This window comes from Culex quinquefasciatus, chromosome 3, assembly GCF_015732765.1.
Source record: "Culex quinquefasciatus strain JHB chromosome 3, VPISU_Cqui_1.0_pri_paternal, whole genome shotgun sequence".
NCBI classification, from domain to species: domain Eukaryota; kingdom Metazoa; phylum Arthropoda; class Insecta; order Diptera; family Culicidae; genus Culex; species Culex quinquefasciatus.
This window is the reverse complement of record NC_051863.1, coordinates 154,880,001-154,899,964: the sequence shown is the minus strand read 5'-3', so window position 1 is coordinate 154,899,964 and position 19,964 is coordinate 154,880,001. Positions and strand designations below refer to the sequence as shown.

Here is a 19,964-nt window from a genome sequence, read left to right as displayed (position 1 = left end):
GTGTGTGTGTGTGTTACCAAAATTGTCACTCATTTTTTTCAGCACTTGCTGGACCGATTTTGTTCAAACCGGTCGCATTTGACTCGCACGGAGAAAAAAGAGTTCCCAAAATCGTGAACAAGCGTTCATGAAAATGAGAACCTCGAACAAAGTGTTCAAATCCCATGGAACGATTTTTTTCACGATTTTGGGAACTCTTTTTTCTCCGTGCGGCTTAGGGTTCCATACATCGCTATTGAGTTGTTTGAAGTTTCGAGTTATGTATAAAAAATGTTTGTTGGCATATTTCCGAATGTTAGATAAATAACCGGAAATCGCATCAATTATCATCATGTTATACATTGTTTTGGTAATAATCGAAAGAACTTTTAAACGATTCAAACATTTTGAAGATCTGGCAACCCTGGTTCAAGTTATGATAATTTATGTGATATTTATGTACTATTCTGAATTATATTTTTTTAGTGGTTCCGTACCAAAACCAACTTTGATGTGGATTATGTTAGTTTTTTTTTGTCTATTTTTTATAATTTTCTATGCACTTTGTTTATAATTCCATCGAGGTGCGAAAATCATGCATGACACTAAAAGTGAGCAGGCTGGTTCGCCGGGGCTTACCGGCCGCCCAGGCTTTTGGACAGGTCACTGCCACGACGCACCTGAGCTGAGGAGCACCGCCACCAGCGGAGATTGTTGGCCCGTAACCCGATATGCCGTGCCCACCTTTGTCCCAGCGACTTTCTTTGTGGTTTGTCGTGTTTTCCCTCGCCAGCACCGCGTTTTAGCTGGTCGGTGGTGTTGTAACGAGAATCCTTTCCAGACAGGTGAGCCACCAGAAAGGTTAAATTTTTAACGCAATTAATGTAATTATATAGATTATACAAGCAATATGCACGTTGCTCCGTACCCATCATCGATCAAGCCGGTGCATAATGAGGGCACTGCCGGGATGGCTTGCACGTTTGATCGGTGGTAAAAGTCGTGGGAACATGCTTCATTATGCAGGGCAGAGGCTACCGCACAACGAAAAAAAAACTATGTATGGCTTCCTGGTGAATTTCTTGAACAACATGTGTCAGGTTCGCCACTGTGGTCACATATTTTGGCACTTTTTTGCGTTGACACCTATGAGCAAAATTTTTCGTCCTAAGAAAATTGCGGAAAACACTCATTTACAAACTGCAATATCTCTGGAACCACAAATCGTAGATTCATTTTGTAGAAACTTGGATGTAGAATCGATCGACGGAGTCCAGCCTTAAATTTAAAATTGATTTCAATGTGTTTTCCGCAAAAAATCTTGTTGCTTCGTTTTCACTACCGGGTTCTTTACAAAATTTTATATAAGTATTCTTATTTTGGCATTTTGAAAGTTAGAGTTTCATAATTACTGAAAAAGGCGAAATTTTGAGGGTGGTCCGGAATGGAAAATCGTGTTGCCTTCCTCACTGAGGTAAGGCTATAATCCTGCTCTAAAAATGAACTTTTTATTAAAAGCTCAAAGACCCACCTTCATGTATACATATCGACTCAGAATTGAAAACTGAACAAATGTCTGTGTGTGTGTATGTGTGTGTGTATGTGTGTGTATGTGTGTGTGTATGTGTGTGTGTATGTATGTATGTGACCAAAATTCTCACTGAGTTTTCTCAGCACTGGCTGAACCGATTTTGATCAAACCGGTTGCATTCGACTTGGTTCATGGTCCCATACATCGCTATTGAATTGTTTGAAGTTTCGATAACTAGTTCAAAAGTTATGTATAAAAATGTGTTTTCACATATATCCGGATCTCATTTATATGCATGTAAACGATGTCCGGATCCATCATCCGACCCATCGTTGGTTAGGTAATCGAGAGACCTTTCCAACGAGTCCACAACATTGAAGATCTGGCAACCCTGTCTCGAGTTATGACCACTTAAGTGATATTTATGTACTTTTTTGAAGCCGGATCTCACTTGAATGTATGAAAACGATGTCCGGATCCATCATCCAACCCATCGTTGGTTAGAGAATCGAGAGACCTTTCCAACGAGTCCACAACATTGAAGATCTGGCAACCCTGTCTCGAGTTATGACCACTTAAGTGATATTTATGTACTTTTTTGAAGCCGGATCTCACTTAAATGTATGAAAATGATGTCCGGATCCATCATCCAACCCATCGTTGGTTAGGTAATCGAGAGACCTTTCCAACGAGTCCACAACATTGACGATCTGGCAACCCTGTCTTGAGTTATGACCACTTAAGTGATATTTATGTACTTTTTTGAAGTCGGATCTCACTTAAATGTATGAAAACGATGTCCGGATCCATCATTCAACCCATCGTTGGTTAGGTAATCGAGAGACCTTTCCAACGAGTCCACAACATTGAAGATCTGGCAACCCTGTCTCGAGTTATGACCACTTAAGTGATATTTATGTACTTTTTTGAAGCCGGATCTCACTTAAATGTATGAAAATGATGTCCGGATCCATCATCCAACCCATCGTTGGTTAGGTAATCGAGAGACCTTTCCAACGAGTCCACAACATTGAAGATCTGGCAACCCTGTCTTGAGTTATGACCACTTAAGTGATATTTATGTACTTTTTTGAAGTCGGATCTCACTTAAATGTATGAAAACGATGTCCGGATCCATCATTCAACCCATCGTTGGTTAGGTAATCGAGAGACCTTTCCAACGAGTCCACAACATTGAAGATCTGGCAACCCTGTCTCGAGTTATGACCACTTAAGTTATATCTGTGTAATTATTTTTCTGGATCTAAAAAAAATAGCTAGCAAACCACTGATATTCAAAATGAGAAAGGCATCAACCACATAGGTGGATTAAGTTAGTTTTTTTTTCAATTTATATTTATTCAGTTCTTTTATCATGTACATTCATTCAGTTTAAATACTATTGAGTGTTAAATTACAATCGGAACTTTTCACTACAATTGGAAAATCGTTGATTTCAATTTTGTAGTTTTTTGTATACGAAAATTTGCTAGTTTCACTATTTCAACCAGCTTTTCTCGGAACTTAGTCTCCATGACCAGCTACCCTCTGTAATAGATAGTTGGCACGGTTCTTCTCTCACCTCACACATGACACGGCTAAAAAAAGAAAAAAACCAAAACACACAATGCCTTCCCTTTGCATGTCACAACAAATTGGAAATTTGAAGCTTCCTCAGACCCATTTAAGGGCGAGTTTAATCCTTTCGAGCGTCAATCTGGCAGACTTTCATGTAAAAAAAAGAAAGAATGGGATCGTAAAACGAAACGTTTTTGTCGGGGCATTACAAATCGATTAAATGGAGCTCGACATTCGATGCTCGGACGCTGGCAAACGTCGAATGTGGAAATTTGAACCGTTTAAGACGATTTAATGCAAAACTGGGCGCGCAAACTGCCTGCACAGGTTGTGACACCTGAAATGAATCGTTTAGGGGCAGACGGGTTTAAATTTCCCTCTTTTTTCTTTGGTTTACACGGCGGAAACCCTACCGAGAGAGGGAGCTTCCCTGTGAATGTTTCAAGGCAGATTTCCAAGAATTTGTGCAATTTTTGGGTGTCTGGTTTGTGGAATTAAATTAAACGTTTTTGTGCGGGGAAACCTTCAAAAATTTTATTTTAGCAAATAATTTGTTACCGTCAGCTGGGGCGAATTGGGGCACTTGTTTAAGCCATGTTTTTGCCGAATATGTGACACAAAACAACAAAATTAGTACATCGATTTTTAAATTTTAAGATTGTAAATGCTTTGAAACGGCTGTCTCTATTCAGTCTCGATTCGCCCCTGTTGATGGTTTTTTATTCTCAAATCTACAAGAAATCTGCAGCGTAAATTTTTGCATAACAACAGCTAACCTTCTTGGGTTCGGTTAATGAGCTTTATTTTTTTAGATCCAGAAAAATAAGTACACAGATATGACTCAAGAGGTCATAACTCGAGACAGGGTTGCCAGATCATCAATGTTGTGGACTCGTTGGAAAGGTCTTTCAATTACCTAACTAACGATGGGTCGGATGATGGATCCGGACATCGTTTACATACATTTAAGTGAGATCAGGCATCAAAAAAGTACAAATATATCACTTAAGCGGTCATAACTCGAGACAGGGTTGCCAGATCTTCAATGTTGTGAACTCGTTGGAAAGGTCTCTTAATTACCTAACCAACGATGGGTTGGATGATGGATCCGGACATAGTTTACATGCATTTAAATAAGATCCGGATATATGTGAAAACACATTTTTATACATAACTTTTGAACTAGTTATCGAAACTTCAAACAATTCAATAGCAATGTATGGGACCCTAAACCAAGTCGAATGCACCTGGTTTGGTCAAAATTGGTTCAGCCAGTGCTGAGAAAACTCAGTGAGAATTTTGGTCACATACATACATACACACACACATACACACACATACACACACACATACACATACACATTAGAGTGTAACAAAAATGACTTTTTGGCGGGCATTCAGGGGTTTGTTCCGGTGGGCATACTGAGCCCAAATCCCAAATATGAGCTTGATTGGACGTAACAGGAGCTGGCGCTCCGCCCTTCAATTTTAAATGGGATTTAACCCGTAAAAAAAGATTTTTTCAAAAATGTCAATTTTTGAGGCATTTTGGCCACTGAAGCGTTTACCAAAAACATCACTGGCGTGTAGGCCAGATCCTTGCGCATCTTTTGGTATATATATCATTGAAGTTTGGAGCACCCTGGAGCTCGGTATAGACCTTCAAAGTTTGGCATTTTTTCAAAAAACCGGCCCCGGCAAAAAAGATATGCGTCGCGTCTTGCGACGCCCGAGACGCCATTTGATTTTGCTGGGACCGATTTTTCGAAAAAATGCCAAACTTTGAAGGTCTGTACCGAGCTCCAGGGTGCTCCAAACTTCAATGTTATATATACCAAAAGATGCGCAAGGATCTGGCCTTCACGCCAGTGATGTTTTTGGTAAACGCTTCAATGGCCAAAATGCCTCAAAAGTTGACATTTTTGAAAAAATCTTTTTTTACGGGTTAAATCCCATTTAAAATTGAAGGGCGGAGCGCCAGCTCCTGTTACGTCCAATCAAGCTCATATTTGGGATTTGGGCTCAGTATGCCCACCGGAACAAACCCCTGAATGCCCGCCAAAAAGTCATTTTTGTTACATTCTAATACACATACACATTAGGGTGGTCCAAATCCGGACTTTTTTGGGGCTACCCCCTGAAATCAAAGATTGACCCATCACTAGGCTAAATTCCAAATTTGAGCTCATTCTGACCACGGGAACCCCTCCCTCCAATCGCTTAAAGTTTGTATGGGAAAAATCGTCAAAATGTATGAAGAAAAGCAACTGTTTTACTCTTTTACCTGTGGAAGGCGTCATAATTATCCGATGCTTACCATTTCTCAAATGTAGAACCTTCATTAAATTTAGAACAACTTTCCCGAAGACACCATATTTTTAGGATTTTTTTCCGCGAAGTTATTAGCGCCCAAAACTGACCATTTTTGCGCGGCCAGCTGTAAGGGGCTACCTAACAACGATTTTTAATTCCAATTCGTACACGCACGTGCTCTCTCTCAGGTTCAAACTCTCTCAAGAGCTTGCTTGCCTGCCTGCCTGCCTGTTTACCTACAAGCGCGCACGCTGTTTCTCTGCTTGGACTTTTGTCGTCGTCGTCGTTTTCGTTTGCTATCCGCTGCGCTGCGCGTTCCTGGCATGTTTATTATAATTTTCAACTAAAATAGCAGGTTTGTTTTGAGATATATTTAGCATATAAATTCTTAAATTATGTCAAAATGCACGGAAAAAAATAATTTAAAGAAAAGACAGCTTAGGCTCATTAAAAAAATTACAGCAAATGTCAGGTTAACAGGGTTTGTTTGTTTTTCCAGCAGTTGTTCGTATATGCTAAATAATCATGAAAAAAAAATTATTTAAAAAAAAATCATGTAATACAAATTATGTTACTTTAGGTAATTTGCTTTAACAGAAATATACTTAACAAGCTAACCCCGACAAACTTCGTCTTGTCATTTTTTCACTTCTTGACGTTTTTAGCCTCCTGTGATCAAAATTTGATTTTACGCAACATTTTCCATACAATCTGCAGATCTTCCGGAATCGGTTCCGGAGTGGCCAAAGTTGTTACTCTTTAGCGTAAGAACCTTCCTTGGGCTTATACGAACCCAACGCAGCAAAGAGCGCTCCGATCCGACTTTCCGTTATCAACTGATGCGCGTTCGAACAAAACCGTCGAAATTTTTTATATATATAGATTACAAGTCAAGGCAATTTTATAACTATTGCTGCAAATTTTCATTCATACTCTATAAAATTATTACTTTTTGTGCTGTCTGGAAATTTCTTTCTGTGTTCCTCGACCACCTTCAACAAATACTGCAACTTTTCTTAATTTTTTGTCGTTTAATTGAATTTTTTTTTGAAAAAAAAAAAATATTAAATTACATTATCCCTATTTAAAAATTTACTCAATAATAAACGATGACCGTGGATGAATGACGATCATGGATGAACTAATTCATCGAAATTTTTATTCTCTCTCACACGCTCTGATAATATGATATCTATTGTTAATCACATAATACATTTAATTTTTTATCTTAAATCAAACCTGCTATTTTAGTTGAAAATTATAATAAACATGCCAGGAACGCAGCGCAACGGACGGCAAACGAAAACGACGACAAAAGTCCAAGCAGAGAAACAGCGCGCGCTTGTAGGTAAACAGGCAGGCAGGCAGGCGAGCAAGCTCGTGAGAGAGTTTGAACCTGAGAGAGAGCACGTGCGTGTACGAATTGGAAATAAACATCGTTGTTAGGTAGCCCCTTACAGCTGGCCGCGCAAAAATGGTCAGTTTTGGGCGCTAATAACTTCGCGGGAAAAAATCGTAAAAATATGGTGTCTTCGGGAAAGTTGTTCTAAATTTAATGAAGGTTCTACATTTGAGAAATGTTAAGAATCGGGTAACTATGGCGCCTTCCACAGGTAGAAAAGTAAAACAGTTGCTTTTCTCCATACATTTTGACTATTTTTCCCATACAAACTTTAAGCGATTGGAGGGAGGGGTTCCCGTGGTCAGAATGAGCTCAGATTTGGAATTTAGCCTAGTGATGGGTCAATCTTTGATTTCAGGGGGTAGCCCCAAAAAAGTCCGGATTTGGACCACCCTAATACACATACACACACACAGACATTTGTTCAGTTTTCGATTCTGAGTCGATATGTATACATGAAGGTGGGTCTTTGAGCTTCCAATAAAAAGTTAATTTTTAGAGCAGGATTATAGCCTTACCTCAGTGAGGAAGGCAAAACTTGAAAATATTTTTTCAGAGGGCTAGTTTCATATTATCATTGATTGAAATTTGATTGTAAATTGGGTAGAACTTGAAAAAACTCAGTTTTGGTAATTTTCATTCTTTGCAAGGCATCTCAGCAATCAAGGATTCCCGGGAATCGAGAGTTGAATTTGGAAATTTCCCGGGAATTCCCGGGACCCGGGAGTGTTTTTAACTATGCCAATAGTGCCAATAATGTATAAAGAAAAGTTATAAATATGTTTCTATTCAATGAATTTAGTTACGATTTATTCATACTTATTCTATGAAACGATTATTAGTAGCCTCATTATTTTTGGGAACTAGGTATGATCTACATCTTAATTTTTTCCTGAATCTGCAAATACAACTTGTTGTTCGAACTTATTAGATTTTTGTGAAGTAAAAAAAAAATAGCTAATATAATTTCCTAGTATCGGGATTTTTGCAATTTGATAAATAGCGACTCAAAACAACAATTTCAGAGTTTTTTTTAAAGGACCAATAAACTGTTGTCTTTCATAAACAGAAAAAAAATGATGGTAATATTCATCAGGAAATGGTGACAGATTTTGTGTCGAAAAAAAAAGATTAATTTTACCCCAGAAAATGATGAATTTTCATCATTTTTTGATGAATATTCATCAGGTTCACATCTTTACACATTTTTTATGTAATATTACTCAAAAAAGAGGTAATATTCAACCTACCAAATTTTCAACAAATTAAAATTATAAAATTAAAATTTACCGGGAGTCTCGACCAAATTTCCCGGGAATCGAGAGGTCCAAAAATGGTCGATTTCCCGGGATTTTTTTTTCCCGGGAATTCCCGCTCGTCACCCCCTACTTGTGTGCTATCTGTTGACTCGTCCTATCTTTATACAGTAGAGGTGTCACAAGGTAGCACACAAGCGACGACTTTTCAATGTCTACAAAAAAAAAAACACATGCACGTAAAAAAAAATTCTCAAAATCGTGAATTAAGTTCATGAATGTGAGAACCACGAAGGATTATATACTCATGAATTAATTCCTTCGTGGTTCTCACATTCTTCAACACAATTCACGATTACGGGAATAGATTTTTTTCTGTGTAACTTGGTCAAAAACAAATGTTGGCACTTTTTGTCCCCTAAAACATATAAAAAAATTTAAAAAAATCAACGGGAGCAAAGTTTGTTAAATCCAGTTTATGTCATAGAAGTCATTTTTAAAATGAGTGCATTTAATTAAGATTGTTACACCACCAAATCGATCAGAAAATCACTTCTCCAGGTACACATTTTCGAATGTTTAATCTTTATCTTTTTTTTATATTTAATATTGTGTAAATGTAAAATTGATACCCTTAAAAATACGTATTTTTTTACAGAAAAAGAACTTCGTAGAAATCATAATTTAAAAACATTAAAACTGGGCCAAAAAATTGTTTTATTAATTATTGATCTTTTCTTTTTTAAAGTTTTTGAAGTGAAAAGTCAACACTTTTCATGCAACTGAGTAAGCCCCACAACATCAACATGACTTCGACCATGCAACTGCTGTGTACCTCTGAAATATCTCAATCGTTATCTCCCCGGCAAGACCGTGGAAAAACATGGCTCAACACACACACGAATGGAATCCTATTAGCCTATCGGGAAACGGCGGATGGAACATGGATACTTTGGAAACTGTGCGAGCTCAACTAGCGAGGCAGTCTCGCTGCTGGCTTTGCAGTGTACGATCAGGTTGAACCCTTGACAATTCGGTAGATTTAACGCTAAATAGTCTTTAAAAGGCCCCGAATTCGGCAATAAAAAGTGAGTGCTCTTCAACCAAACTGCAACACTCTACTAAGTGGAGGGGGTCACTCGAGGGTTAATCCTTGCTCAGTTCTGCTTCTCGCGAAACTTTTAGATCTTATCTAGGCTCTGGCTTATACACCACCATGGATGATGATGGTTTGCATCGGAATGGCAGTGCAACGGTGGGATTTTCCTTCACCTTACGCAATCGGCTCGTGTGCCGGATACAATTACGAATCGCTGGAAGGATTCTTCAACGGGTGAGAGCCATACTCTTTCACCTGGAAACTTGGAGGTAGTCAAGTCAATAGATAATTGGCTGATGCCAGTGTAAGGCAAAATCACGAGAATCTATCGTTGTAATGAACGCTCTCGGGGGTGGTTATCTGTATTGAAATTCAAGGTAATTAACTCTGATATGTTGGTTAGTAAATTAACCTCTTTAATGCAAAACGATCTTTGATTAATCAAATTCATTTACGTTTTATCGAAAGTCATTTAGGATTCATAATGTTCATGAGCATGAGCATGAGCATGAGCATGGTTGACTGCCAATGAGCTGCTACTCCGTTATTGACAGATCAGCTGAAGTTAAACAATGAATCAAAAATGATTAGTGGGAGCCAACCATCCGTTCACTGTTTAACCTCTGAAGATCCCTACTTTATTAGTCAATACCGGCGCCCTCCCAAGAAGCCTGCAGTTCAACGAAAGGGAGGAATGTTAGTCCGATAGTTGAAGTTGCAGACTCATCAAGCACACAGTTTTCGCTATATACTTGTTGATACCGCTTGAGACCGTTGAATCCACAGCATCTCCTTCAAGCATCACGTGATTATTATTTTTGGGTTAGTAGGATAAGGTATTGGCTTTTCGATGCCTCCCGAGCTACGATGCTATGGGGAGGACTTTCATAACAGACCCGTTGGCGAGCCTTCCGAGCAACGATGCTATGGGAAGGTCTTTCTGGTTAACACACAAAATCACTCACTCACAATTATTTCACTCCACTATTAATTAATCCAAAATGTCAGTGCGTCTTTCGATCATTATATAGAAATGGCTTTTTCACCATAAAAAATAAAACCTTATTCGAAAAAATTATACACAATTTACCCGACGCCGTGCCTTCCGATCAACGATGATATAGGAAGGGCTTTGAAAATCACAAAACAATTAATTAAGATCACAAAAAAAAATCACAAAAAAACCAATTACTCAACGAAAATTACGCTCAAGACACAAATAATTCAGTAAGTCATGCTATTATTCGATTACCACAATCACTCACCCCATACGAATAGCGACACAAAAGCACACCAAAAAAATTAACCTGCATAATCACGATTTCGCGTCCCCACTTCCAGCGCACCAATGATGCTATTATTCGATTACCACAATCACTCACCCCATACGAATAGCGACACAAAAGCACACAAAAAAAATAACCTGAATAATCACGACTTCACGTCTCCACTTCCAGCACACCAATGATGCTATTATTCAATTACCACAATCACTCACCCCATACGAATAGCGACACAAAAGCACACCAAAAAAATTAACCTGCATAATCACGATTTCGCGTCCCCACTTCCAGCGCACCAATGATGCTATTATTCGATTACCACAATCACTCACCCCATACGAATAGCGACACAAAAGCACACAAAAAAAAATAACCTGAATAATCACGACTTCGCGTCCCCACTTCCAGCGCACCAATCTCATTAAGGATTCATAATGTTCACTGAATTTAGTCGAATTACTACAATAATTTTTTTTTGTATTTTTGTATTTTAGTATTTTAGTATTTTAGTATTTTAGTATTTTAGTATTTTAGTATTTTAGTATTTTTGTATTTTTGTATTTTTGTATTTTTGTATTTTTGTATTTTTGTATTTTTGTATTTTTGTATTTTTGTATTTTTGTATTTTTGTATTTTTGTATTTTTGTATTTTTGTATTTTTGTATTTTTGTATTTTTGTATTTTAGTATTTTAGTATTTTTGTATTTTTGTATTTTTGTATTTTTGTATTTTTGTATTTTTGTATTTTTGTATTTTTGTATTTTTGTATTTTTGTATTTTTGTATTTTTGTATTTTTGTATTTTTGTATTTTTGTATTTTTGTATTTTTTTATTTTTGTATTTTTGTATTTTTGTACCAAATTTGGTGCACCGACCCTCGAGGTAAAACGACTCCTACATCAATCTTCTCCACACAAAGTCGGTCTAGGCGTAATTAGTATGCACAAACTTGAAAGCGATTTTTTCGCTCTCCATTACGAGGAAACTGCCAAAGGAAAACTCTTTTCAGAAGAGTGAGCTACACCCGAACTGCACTTGTTTCACTTTCATCAAGATAATTTCTGGCACCTTTTTTCCTCGTCTGATGATGTTGGTGTTTCATGTTTTTTTTTGCCCTGCCTTCTTCACTGCACTGCTTATCTACAGCTCTGGCATTCACACTCACTCCCCCAAAGGGGCCAGGCTCCAAAAAAGCTCCCGTCTGCCGTCTGTCTCTGTGGGAGCTTTTTGAGCTGCAGTTGGGATGAATGCGTTGTTTTTCGAGGACTTTTACTTACGGTTTTATCGCGCGGGCTCAATCTCGACACTCGCTAATGGGAGGCCGGTTGGGCGGTTGGGGGTGTTGTTTTTAAGGGGTGTTGCATCATTCAAATGCAACCGTCTGGACTAGGGATGCACACAGAGTTCAAGAAAATTAATTGGAATTCTAGGAATCATTGAATACTTTGAACTAGATAGATTAATAATGTTTTTTAGTTTTGCTTTCCGTACTAAAGATAATCTCAGGAAACTTTCTTTTTTCGTTGAAAAATTAGATTTATTCTTAATTTGAATTTAAATTGATAACATTTGGTAAATTAACACGATCCTTTTCGATAAAATCCCACATCCCAAAATCCATTCCATCACGCTTTGAATAACGAAATCCTCCAGACAGGTCTCTTCATCCAAACGTCAAGAATGATGCACTTTGCAAGATATTAGTCTGCTGCTGCTGCTGTGTTTGAATTTGTAAACATTTTTGCATCTCGGTGCTCCCTGGAAAATTGCTCCCCGAGAGCAAGAGTGGTGTGAAAAAATCCACCACCGCAGTAATTGAAGGAGAACCAAGAGTAGAAAAAACAGCAAAGAAAAGAGTGTTGTGAAAAACGGTTGCGCCGCGTCGTCGACAGATAAAGGAGAGTGGAAAATTAAAATTAAAACTGTCGGGCTTTGATGTTTGGGTGTGTGTGTGTGTGTGCGAGCACGTGATGTTGAAAGGGAACTCGAACGGGGGAGGAAAGGCCCTTGAGTTCCGGCCGCGCCACAGATCTTGGCCGGAAATGTAATGACGACTGTTCTCGCGACTCTCGAGTTCATGATGATGGTCGGGCTTTTCATCACAAAGTCACAAAGTAGAGTTGAGACGTGACAGTCTGGTTGTTTCTCATTTAGTGGTTTGGCTGAACCCTGTCAATCTTGCGTCTGTTAGTGGAAGCTTATGAAACAACAATTTTATTCTGTTACTTTTGTCCAAATGGTTTTGGGGATACATTCAAATATCCAGTAATATATTTAATTAGTCAGTTAGCAAAATATTCTCGTGAGAATAAAAATGAATGTGAATGTAATTAAAGTAATAGTTCGCACATAATATTATCTAAGTTTATGTCTTGATCCTTTAAAAATGATTCAAAAAAATGAAAACATATAATGAAATATGAAATGAGCTAAACTTGCAACAATTAAAAAAATATTCTTTCTTTGTTTTTTCTTATGTTTAATTGGGCACATTTCAATTATTTTTGTAGCAACTGCAACTATTTTTTATTAAACCTGTGTTGTCTAATTTTTTCAAATTTTTCATCATAATAGATTTCAGACAGCTTATTTGAGCAATTCTCGACAAAATCACCCGATTTCGACCATTTTTACTTTTTGTAGTTTTTGATTTGTCTAATACTGTGTTGGGGCTTTCTCTATGACCAAAAAAGCAATTTTGTGTCATTGCTTCACCCACAGAAATCTCCGTACAATCCGCTGTTCATACGAAAATGGTACTAAATATTCGAAAATCTGTATCTTTTGAAGGAATTTTCTGATCTATTTGGTGTCTTGGGCAAAATTGTAGAAATTTAGGACAAAAAGTTAACAAAAATGCTTTTTCCCAAAATCAGTATTTTTTTGTTTGTTTTTTAATTTTTTTGATATGTTTAAGAGGACAAAAACTGCTAAGTTGAGTCATATAAAAGACAAAGTTTTTGCCGCCAACCTATAATTTGTGAATAAATAGTAAAAAAAAGAAATTTTAGTCATAAATTTGCTTGGACTCAAATTTTTTTCATGTAAAATCAAATTTGCAATCGAAAAGTCTTTAAAGATTTTTTGATAAAGTGCACCGCTTTCAAGATATAACCACTTAAACTATTTTAACTGAAAAATTCTAATTTTTTCGATTTTTCAAAATAGTGTCCATAGAAAAACTTTTTTTTCGAAAAGTTCAGAAAATTAAAAAAAAAATACCTGAGAGATTGAAGAATGGACATCTGGATGCTGAAATACAGCGAATTTAAGAAAAAGAAACAAGAAAATTGAAGTTTTTTAAGTCTCACCCAAACATTCCCACATTATCTAATGCTAATATCTCAGCAACTATAGGTCTCCATAATTGTCCAATGTCCATTCATAAAAATATTTTTTTCGAAAGGTTCAGAAAATTTACAATAAAATTGCCTGAGATACATCGAACAATGGAATTTGTCACATTTTCTATTGCCAATATCTCAGCAGCTAATGGTCAAATTTTCAATGTTTAAAAATGCAACTTTTTCGAAATTTTATGATTTCTTTGGAAAAATATTTTGAATATTTTAGAATTAAGACTAACATTTCAAAGGGACAAACATTAAATATTATGCCCATTTGAAATGTTAGTCTTGATTCCATTTTTTTTCGAAAAGATTATAAAGTTTCACAAATGTTTCATTTTTTAATATTGAAAATTTGACCATTAGCTGCTGAGATATTGGTAATAGAAAATGTGACAAATTCCATTGTTCGATGTATCTCAGGCAATTTTATTGTAAATTTTCTGAACCTTTCGAAAAAAATATTTTTATGAATGGACATTGGACAATTATGGAGACCTATTTCAAAATTAAAAAAACGGGATTTTTTTTCAGTTAAAATTATGCTTTAAGTGGCTACATCTTGAAAATTGTGCACTTTATCAAAAAATCGTAAAATATTTTTCGATTGCAAATTTGATTTTACACAAAAAAAATTGACGTAAAAAAAATTGTTTGACTTAAATTTTAATTTTTCAAAAAATCATAACCCAGCGGCAAATTTTTTTCATCTCTATGGTTCAAAAGTTGCGGTTATAAAACATATAAAAAAAACGGATTTTGAAAAATTGATTTTTGAAAAAAAATAAAAAAAATCCGTATACCAATTTTTTTTCTAAATGGTTCTTACCAATGTCTACAACTTTGCCGAAGACAACAAATCGATACAGATTTTCGAATTTTTGTGTACCATGGAAAAATGCCAAAATTGTATCGAGCCTTGTATGGGTGAACGAAAACGAAGTTGACTTTATAGCTGTCGGCCACCATTGCTAGTACCAACCACTAGTGTCTTCCTTTTTATCTACAAGGACTTCGCCGCCCTGGGCTCCTAAGTGTATGAAAGTATGGCATGGAGCGACGGCGCCGAATACCCATATTTACACAAAGAATTTTAGAGCGCCCGCCGCGGGATTCGAACCAGCGACCTCTGGATTGTGAGTCCAGTACGCGGTCCGATTGATCCACACGGGCGGGACAACTATGGGTGAACAATGACACAAAATGGCTTCTTTGGTCATATGGATAGGGATGACCCCACAAAGTTTAAACTAAATCATAAAAAATAAATTAAATTCATTTCCGTTTTTGGTGGACAATTGCTCATATGACATTGAAACTTTGCATGTGATTGATTTGATGTCTTCAGCAATGTTTTAAATAGAGATAATAATTCTCACAAACTTTGTACATAAGAATTGGTTGTTTTGGAAAAGTAATCTAGAATTCAGAAAAAATGCCAAAAATCCTTATTTTTATTAAATTTTTCAATAATGGTCTCAAAAAAATTCCGATGATAAATTGCGATGTTTAAAAATACTTAAATAATTAAATATTTGAAATTAAAATTTGTAAATAGTGTCCAAACATGTTTATAAAAGCTTGTCAATCCACGGAAGGGTTAAAACCAAGCGATGACAACACTTGCCGGAAACGCTTTCTCAACTAGACTGATGGAAATGCGCTTGACGTCGTCGCTTCTAGGATCTGAAAAAAAGATTTCCTCAAAAAAAAAAAAAAGAAAACACAATCTCAACGAGATATAATCGCGACTTTTCAGAGCCTCAAGAGGTCTCAACGAGACGCGGCTCCTCGAGACACTGATAGCACTAATTCTGGCAGGGCTCTTTGAAGTGCCACGGTTTTGATCTTGGTGGCGGCAGTAATCTACCGGGCAATTGACTTACCGAATAGAGATGACGACGGTTCGGATGAAGTGCCCCGACGGTTGTTTGTGGCGTCTAGCGCCAAGAGGTACTCTGGAAAAAAGTAGATGAAAATTGTGTTAATTTGGAGCTCACTTTGGACTAAAAGGGGTGCGATTTTGTAAACAAGAGGGAGATCGTGGAAGAAGATAAAGATTATCATCATGGGATCATCAGTTCAAGTCATGAACATGAGTTTTTTTAGGTTCTTTTCGCTTATTTATTGTTTAATATTTTATAAATTCTATTAGCAAAACCAATTAAAAAACAGTTTGTTCAACCAGTCGATGCATGTAACACAGTACATCAAATTTGCAAATAATTTCCAAAACTTCCAAACCCATCAACAACCTGTCTCGCTCAGACCTTAATATGCAAAGCTCGTTCGCTTTCCCATCGGTCCCGTTGCCAGTTTCGATGACGGTTTAGTAAATTAGTGCCCGAGGGGAACTCCGTCCCATACATAATATGCACCCCCCTAAAAGGTGAAATATTTCCGCGAACTAATTGCCATTCCAGCCTTCCCGTCGTCGAATGCAAGTGTTTCGAATTCCACGGCCACTTCCAGAGTCAATCCACCGACTTGACTGTGGCCAAGTTCCATGCTCTGTGCTCTGTAAAACCACCATATTAAAACAATGTTCGGGCAACTGTTTGCGGGTTCTTCAACGACCATGTGGTTCCCCACACATACACACACGCACACATGCATATTTCAGCGGCTGCATCGCCAAACCAACATAATTTGTGCATTTTGCCATATGAAGGTAAGGGTACTTCTCCACCACCATGCTGGGAGGAATTTCTGGTTGGGGAAGGGTAGTTGGGCAATTGTTGGAATTAAATTAAAGATTTGAAAAAAAGTTTTTGTGTTAACTTAGCATTTGAGAGTGTCTAAGGATTTTTGAAACTTTGTTCCTTCACCTGAAGAAACCTATCAAATTGGTAGGATTTCAATCAAATTTTCAAATAATTTTCAACCGGTTTCTAATGATTTTTTTAACATTTCACAAGGTCATGATGGTTTTTTAAAAAAAGTTTTTTTTTCAGTATTGCTTTAAATTTTTTTTATTAAACCGGATTGACTTAAAAAGTATCTGTGTTTCTTACCTTCACTGAACTGTTTCATTATCTAAAGTTATTAACTTAATTTAAATTAAGTAAATAAATAGTTCCAAGTTTGAAATTGTTTTTTTTTGCTTCATAAGAATATCATTTGCTTCATAAGAATAAGAAAATTGCACTACCAACACTATTGTTGGTAGATTCAGTTCAGATTCGATTACCCGAAGGCCTCTGAAAAATTTCACTTCGGATAATCGAATCACGATTTTTTTTTCGATGTCTAATTTTTGATTGTCGAGCTTAACCGCTAAAATATGCTAAAGTGATTTATAAATTTTAAATCCAAGATGGCGGCAAATATGGTGGTGACGAAATATTGAAAAAATGTATTTTATTATTTAATAGGCTATCAACTATTCAAATTTGACTAAAACTGAACTCGAATTTGATGTTTAAAATAAAATTCCCGTGTTTGGATTATTTGAAGTCCCATACAAACCTTCGGACAATCGAAACTTACCACGATAATAGAGGCTTCGGATAATCGAGTCTGGACTGTATTGAAATTCCTATGAATCCGAAGATATTTTGGATTATTTTTAACAAACTTGTATTCTAGAATCTGAAAAAAATCTCTAAAGAATCTGGAAATGCAGCCGCTTTCCGATTCGAACTCTTGGTCATTTAGAAAAGCATGACACTGTTGGTAGAACCAAAAGGTCCCGAAATATCGCGAGTGTTCTTAGTTTTATGAAATTAATTTTTCACAAAATTTAAACTTTAGGAGGCTGTACTCAGCAATTAGCAGTCCGATCAACAATGTTATAAAAATGTTAAAGCTTTCTGAAAAAATGTTTGTAGGGGTGAATAAATTACCCTTTACATGCTTAAAACTTGTGAACGGTGCATTTCATTAAAACATTATCAGACCATTTTCGATTACAAATTTGCATATAAATATAATTTTTGAAATTTTGAATATATATCAGTTTTCTTTTAAGAAATTCATGTTTTTCCAAATTAAATTAACTCTACAGTGACTGGTTTTTTGCGAGTTGCTTTCATGTTTTCTGTTTTCTTTACAACCAACTTTATTTGAAAAATGTCTTATACACAGCTGAAAGGATCCTCCAAAACTCTGTACTGCACTTACAAAACTACTGTTAGTCGATAAACAAAAGAAATAAACTGAATTGAATTGAATATAACTCTAATAGCAGATTTTGCACCATCCTAAAGTCTAGCACGCAAAAGATACCTTTTCAAGTACTCTAACACATAAAAAAATCGCGAAAATTGAGCGAAACGAAAACGAAGAAAATTTCGTTTAAATTAACCCTCTACTGCTAAAATTTTTTTTTCGAAGATATTTATTTTTCCCATGTTTAGGAGGTCATTTTTAGCAACTTTTGTTCTACGAAAAACTTTACTTCTCTTGTTTTATGTTTTTCTTGTTTTATTTTTAGTATTTTAATTTGCAATTATCTTGTTTAGTTTATGTTTGTTTTTGGTAGCATTTGGCCTATTCTACCACCTCCTATCATTACATTTTGCCTATCTAATTTTTTCACGTTTTTACAGTCACTTTTTCAATTTTTTGCATGTTTTTCACATTTTCTGCTATAGAATGGTACCATCAACATTTAAATTGCAAAAAATACGTAGAGGCATAGGCTGGGACACTACAAAAATTACTGCATACTTCTTTTTACTGAAAATATAGGAAATGTTAGTAAAAAACACAGCCAAAGTTGACCCCTAAAAAAATGTCATTTTTTAAAACATTGGCAAAGTCACATAAAACAAGTTAAACTTCCAACCCTGAAATTTTCTAAAATTTTAAGAGTTCTTCTTTCCAATGCTTTTTAAATATCAAAAATCGGTTGGAAAATTGATTTTTGGCGTATTTTTAGATCGAAGCCCGTCTAAAGACGGGGTTAGGTTGTAGAGGGTTAAGTTATAACTTGAAAATGTTTGATGTTGCATTATTTTTGAAATTTTGTTTGAAAATATTTTAGTTTTTTTCCCAAAATTACAGGTTTAAAAAAATAACTCTGCTAGCTTTCTAGATTCCGCAACATCCTTAGCCCTAGTGCAAAAAATGCTTTTTTTAGTCATCTAAAATAATCGCGAAAATTATAACAAACCGTATTTTGGGAAATCAACAATTTTTCAAATAAAAAACACATTTTTTGCGTATCTATTTTTTTCTGAAAACTCCTTACCAAAATCTACAAATTTTCTCAAGACACCAAATCGATCAGAAAATCACTTCAGATTTTACAGATTTTCGAATATTCACATTCCCATTTGTATGACCAGCCCGCAAAATTGTATGGAACCTTGTTTGGAAGAAGCAATGATGGACTTAGATTCATCCAAATAAAAAATACTAAATTATAAATCGCGAAAACAATGTGAAATTTTGCGATTGCTCTCAATTTAAACTCAGAGCGATTTACTCTTGACCTTCTCCAGCGGCTTGTATTTTTTTTGCATCAATTTAAGAAACACATTTTTTTAAACAAAAAGTGTAAATAAATACAGTTGGTTCATAAACCACCCAGCTACCCTAAACACACCGGTTCTTTTTCCGATTCGGTCGTTCTGGGCTCGCGCAACTGTCGCAGCTATAGAGGAGAGGTATTTAGAACTTGTTTTGCTCCCCGCAATCGAAACATTGCGTCCAGAGGTTTGAAGTTGGTCCTCCGCGCTCACCGCGGGATCCTTACTGCCTGCGCGTAAACGTCGGTATGTTATGCACGGCATGGTCCAACGACGACGACGACGACTGGCAAAAACACTCTATTTGCATTAAAAAGTTTCTAATTAAAATAAATTAATCTTTGTCATCTGGGTTCACGCTGAGCCCCGGAGTCGTCACGCCGATAAAGTTGGAGTCTGTGCAGTTGCATGGGACGGAGACTCTGGGAGACGCCGGAGAATCGGAGAAGTTGCACCCATTTAGTGTTGTGGTTGCATGTTAATTGAGTGCTCGCGCCTGAAAGCTTTTGCGGCGTTCGGAGCTTTAATGTCTTTGAACGGGCGAGGGGAAATTGACAATGTCGTGGGTGGTTGTCAGCTTTTGAAAATATTACAGCTAAATCGGTAGATCAATTGCTCGAGACGTTGGTTGCCAGGCATGAATTGATATGTCGATTATTGGCTTCAGCATTTTTTATCGGTTGCAATGGATCATGTAAAAAT

The 19,964-nt window shown here is 36.4% G+C and overlaps 1 protein-coding gene across 3 annotated transcripts in view; it reads right to left on the bottom strand.

Moving 5' to 3' along the window:
* The window catches only part of LOC6050296, an 88,028-nt gene that overhangs the window by 30,711 nt on the left and 37,353 nt on the right, over positions 1–19,964 (bottom strand). For 2 of the 3 annotated variants that reach the window (XM_038263352.1, XM_038263355.1), the window contains exon 1: positions 15,675–15,723. The exons of the other annotated variant lie outside the window; for it this stretch is intronic. The gene's annotated coding sequence lies outside the window, so the exon portion shown is untranslated. Of the gene's footprint in view, positions 1–15,674; positions 15,724–19,964 lie in introns of those variants that run through there. 3 annotated transcript variants of the gene reach the window in all.